The sequence below is a fragment of the Genypterus blacodes genome, unplaced genomic scaffold (genome assembly GCF_046128005.1).
Source record: "Genypterus blacodes isolate CSIRO-AG114 ecotype Tasmania unplaced genomic scaffold, CSIRO-AGI_Gbla_v1 ptg000101l_1, whole genome shotgun sequence".
NCBI classification, from domain to species: Eukaryota; Metazoa; Chordata; class Actinopteri; order Ophidiiformes; family Ophidiidae; genus Genypterus; species Genypterus blacodes.
Window position 1 is genome coordinate 147850 of NW_027466905.1, and position 10933 is coordinate 158782.

A 10933-nucleotide genomic window follows, 5' to 3' on the forward strand; every position below is an offset into this window, starting at 1 on the left:
TTAAATCAGAGCGCTCCATCTTGTAGCGGGACACATTTCATTAAGCCCAGCAGCTGGGGCCGCGGCTCCATGCGTCCACACATCTATCATAGGAATCCATCAGGCCCGTCCGCCTGCCTGCACTGACAGCATGTGTGCCCGTCCGCCCCATCACACCACTCACTGACTGCCCACACTTATTCATTTTCACTTCCATCTTCCCCCCTTTTTGCTTTGCCCACATGTCTTATTTGCTCTCTCTCCCTCTCTCATCTCCATTCCCACCCTTCCTCCTCCTCCTCTTCTTCCTCCCCCCCCGTCACCTCTGTCCTTTATTTTTGCTCTTTCGCGCCAATATTGGGCCGCAGATGTTGACCAACGCTGAATGCATTTCTTTTAAGACCATCATTTCATTTCCTCGTGTGTGTGTGTGTGTGTGTGTGTGTGTGTGTGTGTGTGTGTGTGTGTGTGTCTTTCTCTCTAAGTAGGTCTCCACCCATATTTCCATGTTCCATTTTGAGTGTCTGCATCAGGAAGCAGGTGGACAGAGTTTGAGTTCAGGATGAAGCGACGGGCTCAAACACTGCAGGAGACATTTTCCACCTCCAGTCTCCACCATTTTGCCAATTTCAGCCTCCACTCCACCTGGAAGCCCAGAAATTGAAAAAGAATACAAAACTAAGCTCCTCTACAATCGTCTCTCTCCCTTTTCCCGTTCGGATTGCTTTCCCGACGCTCCCACTTTCATCAATGAAACGTACACCTAAAGCCATACGCGTGCGTTCGATGCCTGTGACGGCGCCACCCCACGCACGGGCGGAGCGACAAGATGGCAGATGGTAACAGAAGAAGAACCGGCGGGAATCGCCACACGTTCCATCATTCCAGACCGAAAACATGTCAACGGAATGAAAACTGTAAGAGACGGCGATACTAAAGAGCGGATGAGACAGGAAGCAGCGAGCCGGGGGGATGAGGAGTGGGCGAGGCGATTGATTGGGAGCGGTATGACTGATTGACGGGCGGTGCTGATGCCAGACTGATGAGTCCTGTCTGAAGTGAGTACTACACAAAACATCAGACATGGGAAGCAGCGAGGAAAACACAGAAACGCCCTCCGATTCACACAAAACTACACACAGACACACACAGACGCAAACTTAAATGTATATCTTCATAATCCCCTAATTCTGCTTGACCAGGGGTCTAAACTCTCCGTACTTCGATTAACTAATTAGTGGGATTTAACCGTTGATGATTTTGGCACAATCCTAGATCTCCGTGGTGTCAGAGGCGCTTGTTAGAGTTGTCGTCAAGGCAACACATGCGTAGGAGGTCGCAGACGGGATTGGATTAGATTAGATTAGTTTGAAACAGACGCAGTTCCAACACCTCCGCCAAGCTTAAGCCATGACCTCTCCGTCTCTAAGACAACGACGATGACAGGTCACATTTCTAAACATTATACAATTAAATAGAAGTTCTCCCGTGCGTTTGAAGGACCTGTGTGTTAGCAGCAGGTCTCCACTCAACTCTGAAGCATGCAAACAGGACCTGTGAAGCCGTGCGAGAGAGGGAAGCAGCCAATTACAGGGGGTCTCTGGTCAGGGATCTGAGGGGTGAAAGGTCACACTGTACCAGCTTGCACTTGTGCCAACGACCCGACCTACAAGAGCCTCCCCGAGCTATCAAAGCCTCCGTGAAGCAAAAGGTTTCCGCTCTGAGAAGATGTTTGACCCGAGGACGGCTTATTAATCAGCCATCAGGAACTTCCTGCGGTGCTCAAACGGCGTAATGAAGGAAGCACCGGAGCAGGGTTACACACACACAAATAATGGGTTCATTAGGGAGTTTGGAGGCGTTCGGCGGTCGACTACACAGCCCGTTCATTCCGCTGATACGGCCTAAACATTCAGTCTTTGAGAGCAGAACCTTCAAGCTATTCAATTTTTGCGCCTGCTGTGATTTGCACGAGCGACCTTCACCGTGCTCGCTAAGCCCCCGGAGACTGAACGCCGCCTCTCAGAGCTTAATGGAGGCAAATCTGAGGAGATGCACACCCTAGATCACCCTCCACGCAGACAGGAACATCTCATGAATATACATTTAAACACATTCCATTAATGCGGAGAGATTTTAACGTACATCACATTCCAACACGGAACAATTAGGAAGCTTCCAGGCACCGTCTGACTTCTAATTCTGCTCCGATTAAAGCAAAAACTCAAACGTATTCTGCGCATAAATCAACGCTGGTGGTAATGACTAGGTTCAGAAATGGAGGAGTCAACACACAGGCAAGAACTGAGGGAGGAGAAGAAGCAGCATGTAGAGTTTGGCGCCCCCTGGCTGCGGCCCAAACCTCTACACACACGCGTCATCAGACCAGGTAGGCTACAGGAAAGTTACAGCACAGGCCGAGATAAAGTTTTAAAGTTGAGGAGCTCACTACAGTTTTGACGCACAGAGGATCTTACTCACTAAATAATTCAACATTTATCGTTTTCACATTTTTAAAAACACATTTGAAAGCCAAACACTTTACTGCCCAGGCTGCCGGCCTTCGTTTACCATCTTCTTTCAACCAGGCAAGTGAAATAGAGCCACAGAAACGCTTCACCAAAGCTGACACTGGACCAGAAATACACACGCACACGCGCGCACACACACACACACACACACACACACACACACACACACACACACACACACACACACACACACACACCAAACCATGATGAATATGTTAATATAAAGAGAAGGTTCGGGTCGAGAAAGCGGCATCGTGCTGTTTTAAAAAGCAAAAACAAAAGCAGCAGCGAGTGGACAGAAGAGGTCAGCAGACCTCAGAGAGACAGTGAGGGCAGGAAGAGTTCATGAGGCAAACAGACAGGAATAATCAGCCTCCAAATCACAGCCAGCAAAGGAGAAAGAAACACAACTGACCTCATGTGTGGAGCTGAAGAAGCTGGGGGAGCAGACGTGGAGATCCAGCAGAGAAAACGTCCTCTTCCTCCTCTTCTTCTGTTAGTTCCGAGCAGACTGTAGACTCCAGAGCTCATTTGGTTTTTTAATCTCCATAAATAACAAACATTTCACCCAATTACTGTGTATTTGTGTTTCCAAAAGCTTGAGGAAGTGAAGGCACCAACACCAAGCAGAGCCTTCACAATAGCAAACAAACACTTTGGCGGGCATTAGAGAGACACGCAACAGGTGTGGAAGTAATGCTGCGTTCAGGTGCTGTGGAAAAAATGTGTAAACACCAACTTTACTACTTGGAAATTCATCGAGTCGTATTTTAGGGGGAAGTTATGGGTGAAAATGGATGGAGGTACTCGTTTTATATCTATATGTGTTATTATATGTGTCAAAAGGTCAGTATTGTGAATTATTGATTGATTGATTTGCTCTTTCTGCAGTCTCATCAGCATACATTAGTTTGAATAGTTCACTCACAAAAAAAACAGATTGACGAAAAATTTAAATATTTCTTTAAAGATTTACATTAAATTTAGCTATTTTTGTTTATTTACTTCCTGTGAATAAATCTCATATGTCTCTCAAATGTTGGCAACTTTCAAACTTGGTGAAACCATGATATGGAAATATAAACATACACATTTCATCCATCACAGCGTGTAGATTAGATTTGATGTTTGGTAGATTAAATATGTAAACATTTGCCTCATCAGTTTGATTAACTTCATGTATTGTCGTCATTTTTCACTTTTCCTTCCTGTCTCTCTCTTTATCTGCCCCATCGCTCTGCCGTCTGCACCTCTGGGTCAAACGGGTGAAAGTTAAAGTCAGATTCCCTCCCCGACTCCCTCTTCTTCCTCCGTGTACTACCTGACCGTCTGTGGCCCCCAATTCGTCTGCGTGGGCCCAGATGTGAGGTTTGATCTCAGACACGCTCTCTGGTTCCATCTGTCTCCAAACATGTCTGCCTGGGTGACCTGCTGTGTCCCTGTGGCGCTGTAAAGAGCGAGCTGGCTTTGGTGATCCAGAGCCAATCAAAGGATCCAGCACGGCGTCGGCACCTGGAGGATGAAGGGCGCGGCCCCGCTGACAGAACTCAAATGACTTATTTGCCGCGGCGTCACTTTCAGCCGTCCTATGATCGTCTGCGCCTCCGCTGTGATTTACGCGCCTCTCCTTGAGTTTTAAACTATCAAAGTTCTCACATGACAGCTCAATCTCATCGCTCTCTTTTTTTTGTCTCGCTCGCCCCCCCCTCTCTCGCTCCCCATGAATCATTGTCTGTCTGCCTCCCTCTCACCCCAGCGTGATAAGACTACAGTGCCCTTTCAGAGAGGATAACCAAATCCCCCCCTGAGGTGTTTGAGTAAATGACCGTGGGAAGTGGGTGCACTTTAGAACACAGTCATTCTACATTCTACACAGGAAGGGGGGGAAGCCTGGCAGGATAAATCCCCTATAGTCCCCTATCAGGTGTTTACCCCATGGCGCCATATCGCTCTAGATCTGAAATCCAGGCTATCCTCAAAACCCCATTACAGAGGCTAATCCCCCGCCGTGCACGCTGGAAGCTCCTCGCTAGCTCTGGGAAGCACCGCGGCTCCACTGAGTCATCTCACATCTTCCCCATCAATGTAAATATTCCCTATGTCAAATCTTCCTGAGTATATATATTTTCCCGCCCTGTAATCTGTTGATCTTAAACATCGGCGTAAATTCCAGGCCTTGACGCTGGCGGTGCTTTTTGCAGGGTTTTTGTGAGCCCAACGTCAAAACACAGCGGAGAAAAGCCACAAAAAACTAAAACTGTCGCTAGATGAAGCGCGCGGCGTTGCTAAGGTGATGGAAGTACCGTTTCTTATAAGCCTTTGTCTGGTAAAAAGCAGTGTTTTTGTTTTTGTGTCTGAGAGATGGAGAGAATAGGAATAGAGAGCGAGCGATGGCTGAAAGGACCCTCGGGGCTGAGCCTGACTCATTTCTGCCAGATATATCTAAATGGATCTTACCTTGGTGTAAAGAGCCTGATGGGAGACGAGACCTATGCCAGACAAGAAAGCACCCATAAATACAGAGCGTGGACCTATTGAGGCTGAAAACAAGGTTGGCGGAGATGAAAGCGACAGATATTTGCTCAAAACTCTGCAACAGTGTCAGAGCGTTTCCAAAGTGCTGTGAGATGCATTATGGCTGCGGACCAGGCGGGAAAAGTTCTGCTTAGTCCTCCTTCAAATGGAACAAGAGGAAAGATGCTTCTACAAGGAAAACAGCAACAATATTTGTTCAGTAAACCAAAGGGAGTTAAGATGAGTTTGATGTCATTTTCATAATTAGGGGCGTTCCAATTTACGTTTCAGTGATTTATGTAGAAATAACATTTAAGAGAAAAACAAGTAGCCCACAGATAAATGACTCATTTTAAGGCCAGGAGGGCTCTTAATATGAATGTTTATGTGGATAAATAATGTGTCTTCTGTCATATATACTGTATATCTTCAGCAGTCAAGCCGGATTTTCAGCTTTTCTGTGTGCCAAGTCACCCAGGGGAGGATGCTGTAGGGAACGCAGGACTTAAGCAGATCGCCAAACTTTTCCAAACATCCACTCTCCATTTAACATTCCCTGAGGGGAGAATGGACATAAAACTTATCATTTCCATTCAGGTCACGCTCTGCAGTGTGGAACTCATCTGAATAATGCAAAGCTGCCCATTTTCTAGGTGAGTTTGCACTCATAACAGGATCACCACTTTCTCCCGGCGGGCCAGGAAAGCAGCCGCTACCTGTAATCTAACAAAGAAATGGATGGAAAACATCCGATATGAACCTCTAACAAGATGGCAGTACTTTGGTTAAGCACCTTTACAAAGAGTTTCTAATGCTGGAGTGGCACTGCAGCCGGCAGGGAAATGTGTGTGTGGAGAGATTTCTGTGAACTGACGAAAAAAGTCTCAAAGCGGAATAATCAGGAAAAATAGGGACTGTATCTGAAAGTGAAGTCGTCGTTCCTTTATTTGTTAGTTGCGGTTTATCAGTTTCTGTCTTTTTCCAGCTCAACTTCAGGATCACACGGAGCTTTTCTCAGATTATTCAGCATTTAGAAGCTTTTTCTCGGCGCTCCCTCTAACACGAGCCGGGGGAGAACTGCTTTACATCTAACAGGGCTGACTGGACCCTTTTGGGCCTGACTAACTTCTGCAGACAGACACAAACTCACTAGACTACAAACATCCCCATGACACAGCATTCCTTCCAACACGGAGCCCAGACCGGCTCCATTCAGGAGGAACGCCTGCTGATGATGACATAAATATTCAGGCTGTTACTGTCCGCAGGAAGAATAGAAGCACAGATCCAATGCAACTACAGTAATAGTTACAAATACATTATGGCATAAATTCATGTTTGCTTTTGGCCTTTTGGAGGGAGGGATTCTTTAGTAGAAACTCCAGGCCCATGAATGCAGAATGAGGCGTCTGTGATGAGGGATTGCGTCACCAGATGAAGGGCTGGCATCAGCAGCAGATGCACTGAGGTCTGCTGGCACACGGCCCATATCGGATCCTCTTGGACCCCGTCTAAAGCCTCCTCGGGGGGCTTTTAATGGAACAACAGCTGTGGCAATGCTATTTCTCATTTAACTCACTTAGAGGCTGCCTTCTTATCGGAGGCGCCGAACAAAAAAAAAAACCCACCAGGTTGCCCTTCCAGCACTTCCCCCCTTTTTCTCCACAGCTCCCTAACGTGATTGTAAACTTTTAAAATTGAATTGTGCTTCTGGAGAATTGCTCCCGGAATTTGATCGAAGCCCCCGCTAGAAAGCAAATACTCCGGTTTCCTCCCAGCGACGTCCCCTGGCCATCCCCATCCCAGAATACCAGCAGCCCAGGAACACGGAGACGCTCTGCACACATCATCATACACACACCCGAGAGGGCACTCTAATATAATTAGGTACAAACCAATTATTCAAGCAATCAGTCTCAGTTTGATGATGTGTCAACACTCCTTGTCAGTCCTATCTTCCCAAACTGTTCTTGAGCTGCATCGCTAATTCCGTATTCACACTCATACGCGTCCGTAAAAGCTCACACTCTCGGCCCAATTTTAATCATTGTAGCCGGAGCGGTCGGGGCCAGACGAAACTGTTGAGATGAGGTCAGAAGTGGAATTACCAAATATCATAAAAGGCTGGAATGTGCTGGAAGCAGCTGCACTTCTCTCCTCATCCCGCCTGCTGCAGTAAACGCTCCGAACGGACGAGTACTTAAGTGCATATTGCTGCCGTATCGCTAAGGGTGAGGAGCCGTCACAATCTGAAACCAGGGCAGAAAATTTGGAGACAGAAATAGGGGTGGAAAAGAACTGGGAAGGAGGAAATAAACTAAAGGTTATATACAGTAGTGAAGCTGTCAAACACCAAAATAGAAAGTGGAAAGTGGATACAGAAAGTGAGCAGGAAGGGAAAGGGAAAGTGCAAACCGAGCACACAGTAGCTCCACTAATTGTTCATTTGGTTTAGGTTACCTGTGGTTATTTTATGATATTGGCTTCATTACAGCACAATATTAGACTATTGGCAACAGGAAATCACATTATTCACATACATACACAGTTTATCGCTTAATATTCTCCAAGTTCATGTCCTATAAACCAAATTAGTCGAGGACATCGTCGCTCTACAAACCTGTAACTGCCGGAGTCGTTTCAAATCCAGTTAAATGAACTCCAGAACTTCTTAGTCCTTCAAAAGTTTAAACTTCGGCAGCAGAAGCAGCAAAACTCTGAGCAGGTAGGAATCCAATGTTTTGCTGAAGGACGCAGGCGGAGGCTTGAATGCCGGCGAACACAAGGGGGAAGGGAAATTTTGAGCTTGTGCAGAATTAGAACAAATGTTTCATTATCCTGGTCTGGATCCTGTTCTTTCCGTCGTTCTCCTCTTCCTCTCCCGTGGCTCTAAATGGAGTTTTTAACCAAAACGTTCAGCTAAATGTAGTGTTTGTTCCTAGCAAAAGAGCAATTAAGTTGTAACTCTGCGCATTGATTTTGTGCACAGCTAAAGTAGCTTTCAACGACAAGTCAATGGCAGAGGTTCATAAACGGTTTGTTATCATTTGCTTTTCTAAGCCTGTCCCACAGTGCAGCGTGTCCAACATGTGTCCAACCTAACAAAGGACAACGATTACCTCTGACAGGCTCAGACTCACTCATTACATTACATTACATTACGATCATTTGGCAGACGCTTTTATCCAAAGCGACTTACATTACATTACCACCCTTCGCAGAGGGGGGAGCAATTGAGGGTTCGGTGCCTTGCTCAGGGGCGCCTCGGCAGGGGCTCAAACCGGCAACCCTCCGGTTCCCAAGCAGAAGCTCTACCCACTGAGCCACTGCCTCCCGTGGCTCACTGGACTCTGAAGCACCGGCTCCTACTGGTTCCCATTCATGGACCCTGAGTCCCACAGCGCTGCATCTCTCCCTCCCCCCTGCTCACCTCGCTCATGATCAGGTGTGGCGACTTGATCAAGTGTTTGTGCCTATTAAACTTGATTGGTTAATTAAGCCAGATTCAGCCAATCGGGTGTGAGTAGAGAGAGAGAGAGAAAGAGAGACGCTGTTCTGAGGTTTCTCGAGGAAAATGTACTGTAAGCTTGTGAAGGATGAGTGTGTACGACGCCTCATCAGCCACATGTGAGAGTCCAGGCAGCAGAGCGGCTGACCTCAGACGCAGGGCGAGAAGCCGCCTGTCAGTAGAGTTCAGGAACATGAAGTGCCGATAGAGAGACGTTCCGTTTATCAATGCAGATCAAATATTATTCAGATCTTGATCCCAATTTTGTTCACATTATTTCCGTCTCTTCTCTGAAAACATGCACCCACCGCCGCCGCTGCCAGAAGGAGGTCAGGGTGGTTCAGCAGTGAACATGGACAGAAATGAAAGTCAGGAAGTGAGGAGTGAGGAGAATCTTAAGTGTCTGGGGTGGAGAGTTTGAAGGCTGAGGTGGTTCGTGCAGCCTGGACGCCTTCCTGAGAAGATACTCTGTGAATGGAGGGTTTATTAATCCCATCTGGCCTGAGAAGACCTCTGGATCCCCCTGAGAAGAGCATGAAGACGAGGCTCAGGAGAAGAACGTTTGGATCATAGATGGATTTTTCACACCTTTGCACATTTGGACAGCTGCTGCACAAACGTTTCACAAAGTTCTGCATTCGCTCTTCTTTTGAAGTTCGCCTAAACCGAACTTCTGTTGGAGATGGAGAATCTATCCCTCTTTATGTTCCCCGCTGCAGCTGAAAGCCATTACTGCTGAGAAAATAAATACTTTCATAAAAACTCTTCATCCTGTCAATTTCTGCTAACGTGTTAGCGACGAGCCTTTCTTTGGGATTCCTGGGCGTCTGATGAAATCACCCTGGTTGCCTCTCAAAACGTTCTTCCTCTCTGCACTTGTTTCCATCACTGGAACCACACGGGGCTTCCTTGTTTTGAACTCTGCGGGACGTAAAGCAGTAGATTCAGGGATAATCGGCTCAAACGGAAGCTAGCGTGCGCTCGCTCAAAGTAGCTCGCTGCTCGTCACTTCAACGCCGTCTCTTTAATTCAGCAACTGTCAGTTATCCGGGGCCGTTCCTTGTGTGTTTGTGGCCTCTCAGGACAGGATAATGGATGCAGCTCACTGTGACATGGAGCTGCAGACTCTCAGTCAATTAAATGTGCGATTTGTTATTTAAAGGTTTAAGGTTCGTTTGCTGCTGTGAAAATAAAGATAAAAAGTAAGAACTTTATGTCTCATTGTGGGACTTGCCGTGTTTACCAAACTAACTTCAACATGAATCTATGCTTGATGTACACATATATAGAATAGTGCAATAACTACTAACTCTTGTATTGTCTAAATCTCTGTGAACACATTTTTGATTGAATGTATACGTTTTATCTTCATATTCAGCTGATATGATACTTGATACTGTCTGTTTTGTGTTGTTGTGATTCAGGAAAAAAAGCCCAAAGCGACAAACTGACAACCTGCTTCTGATTCTGAGAGCGAAATGTAATCAGTGACTGGTGAACTGCATAAAATGAGAGAGAGAGAAATAAATCAGAGCCTTAATTAAGTCAATCAGGAATATAGTAATGATTTACCCAATATGCTTTTGTGAGCAACGGCAAATATTTTCTTTGGATGAGTTGCGATCGATTAATGGCTGACACAGCTGCAGCACAGGTGAAACCACAAAAGCTCCCTATCAACTCTGCACCACATTGCAGGGTTTGAGTGGCATTACCCTCCACACACACACACACACACACACACACACTTCAGACCATCTCATAACCCGCGCCTATTTTTGCCATTTCTCATTCCATTAAACTCTGAATTATTCAAAGCAGATGAAATTGATTTCTTGATAGTTTAATCGCAAATCAAAACCCAACCTTGGGTCCAGTTCATTCCCTCGGGGCAATTTTTGACAATCAAATATTCATGGAGAAATGAAATGTTAGCAGATCATTTCTCCTCCTGGCTGATTAGGCAGACACAATGGAATTCAGATGGAGGAAAGAGCCAGGAATGGAATTAACTTAAGCTCCAACGCCACTGGAAAAATTGAAACGGCGATCAGATTTCTATATTTCATGCTCTGATCAAGGAGAAACTCTGTACAGAATCTTTGCCCTTCACTCGAGCGTGGAGACGGTTTGATGCACAGAGTAATGGCAGGTTTATCGTACTCCAAATTCATATTTTATGTTGTTTTTCCAGGCTCTTATTGCACAGGCAGAGGAGTGGAGCGAGTCGATGTGAGCGATAATGAAACAAAGGAGGGAAACCAGCCCAGTGTTCACGCAGCAACACAACTGCTAAGCTGCTGCAGCATAACGCCGTATTTCTCTCCTTCCTCCTTTGAGGGATAAGATGGAGATTTGATGCAGTTGCAGTACGTTGGACTGGAATGAAGCTTTAACTTCG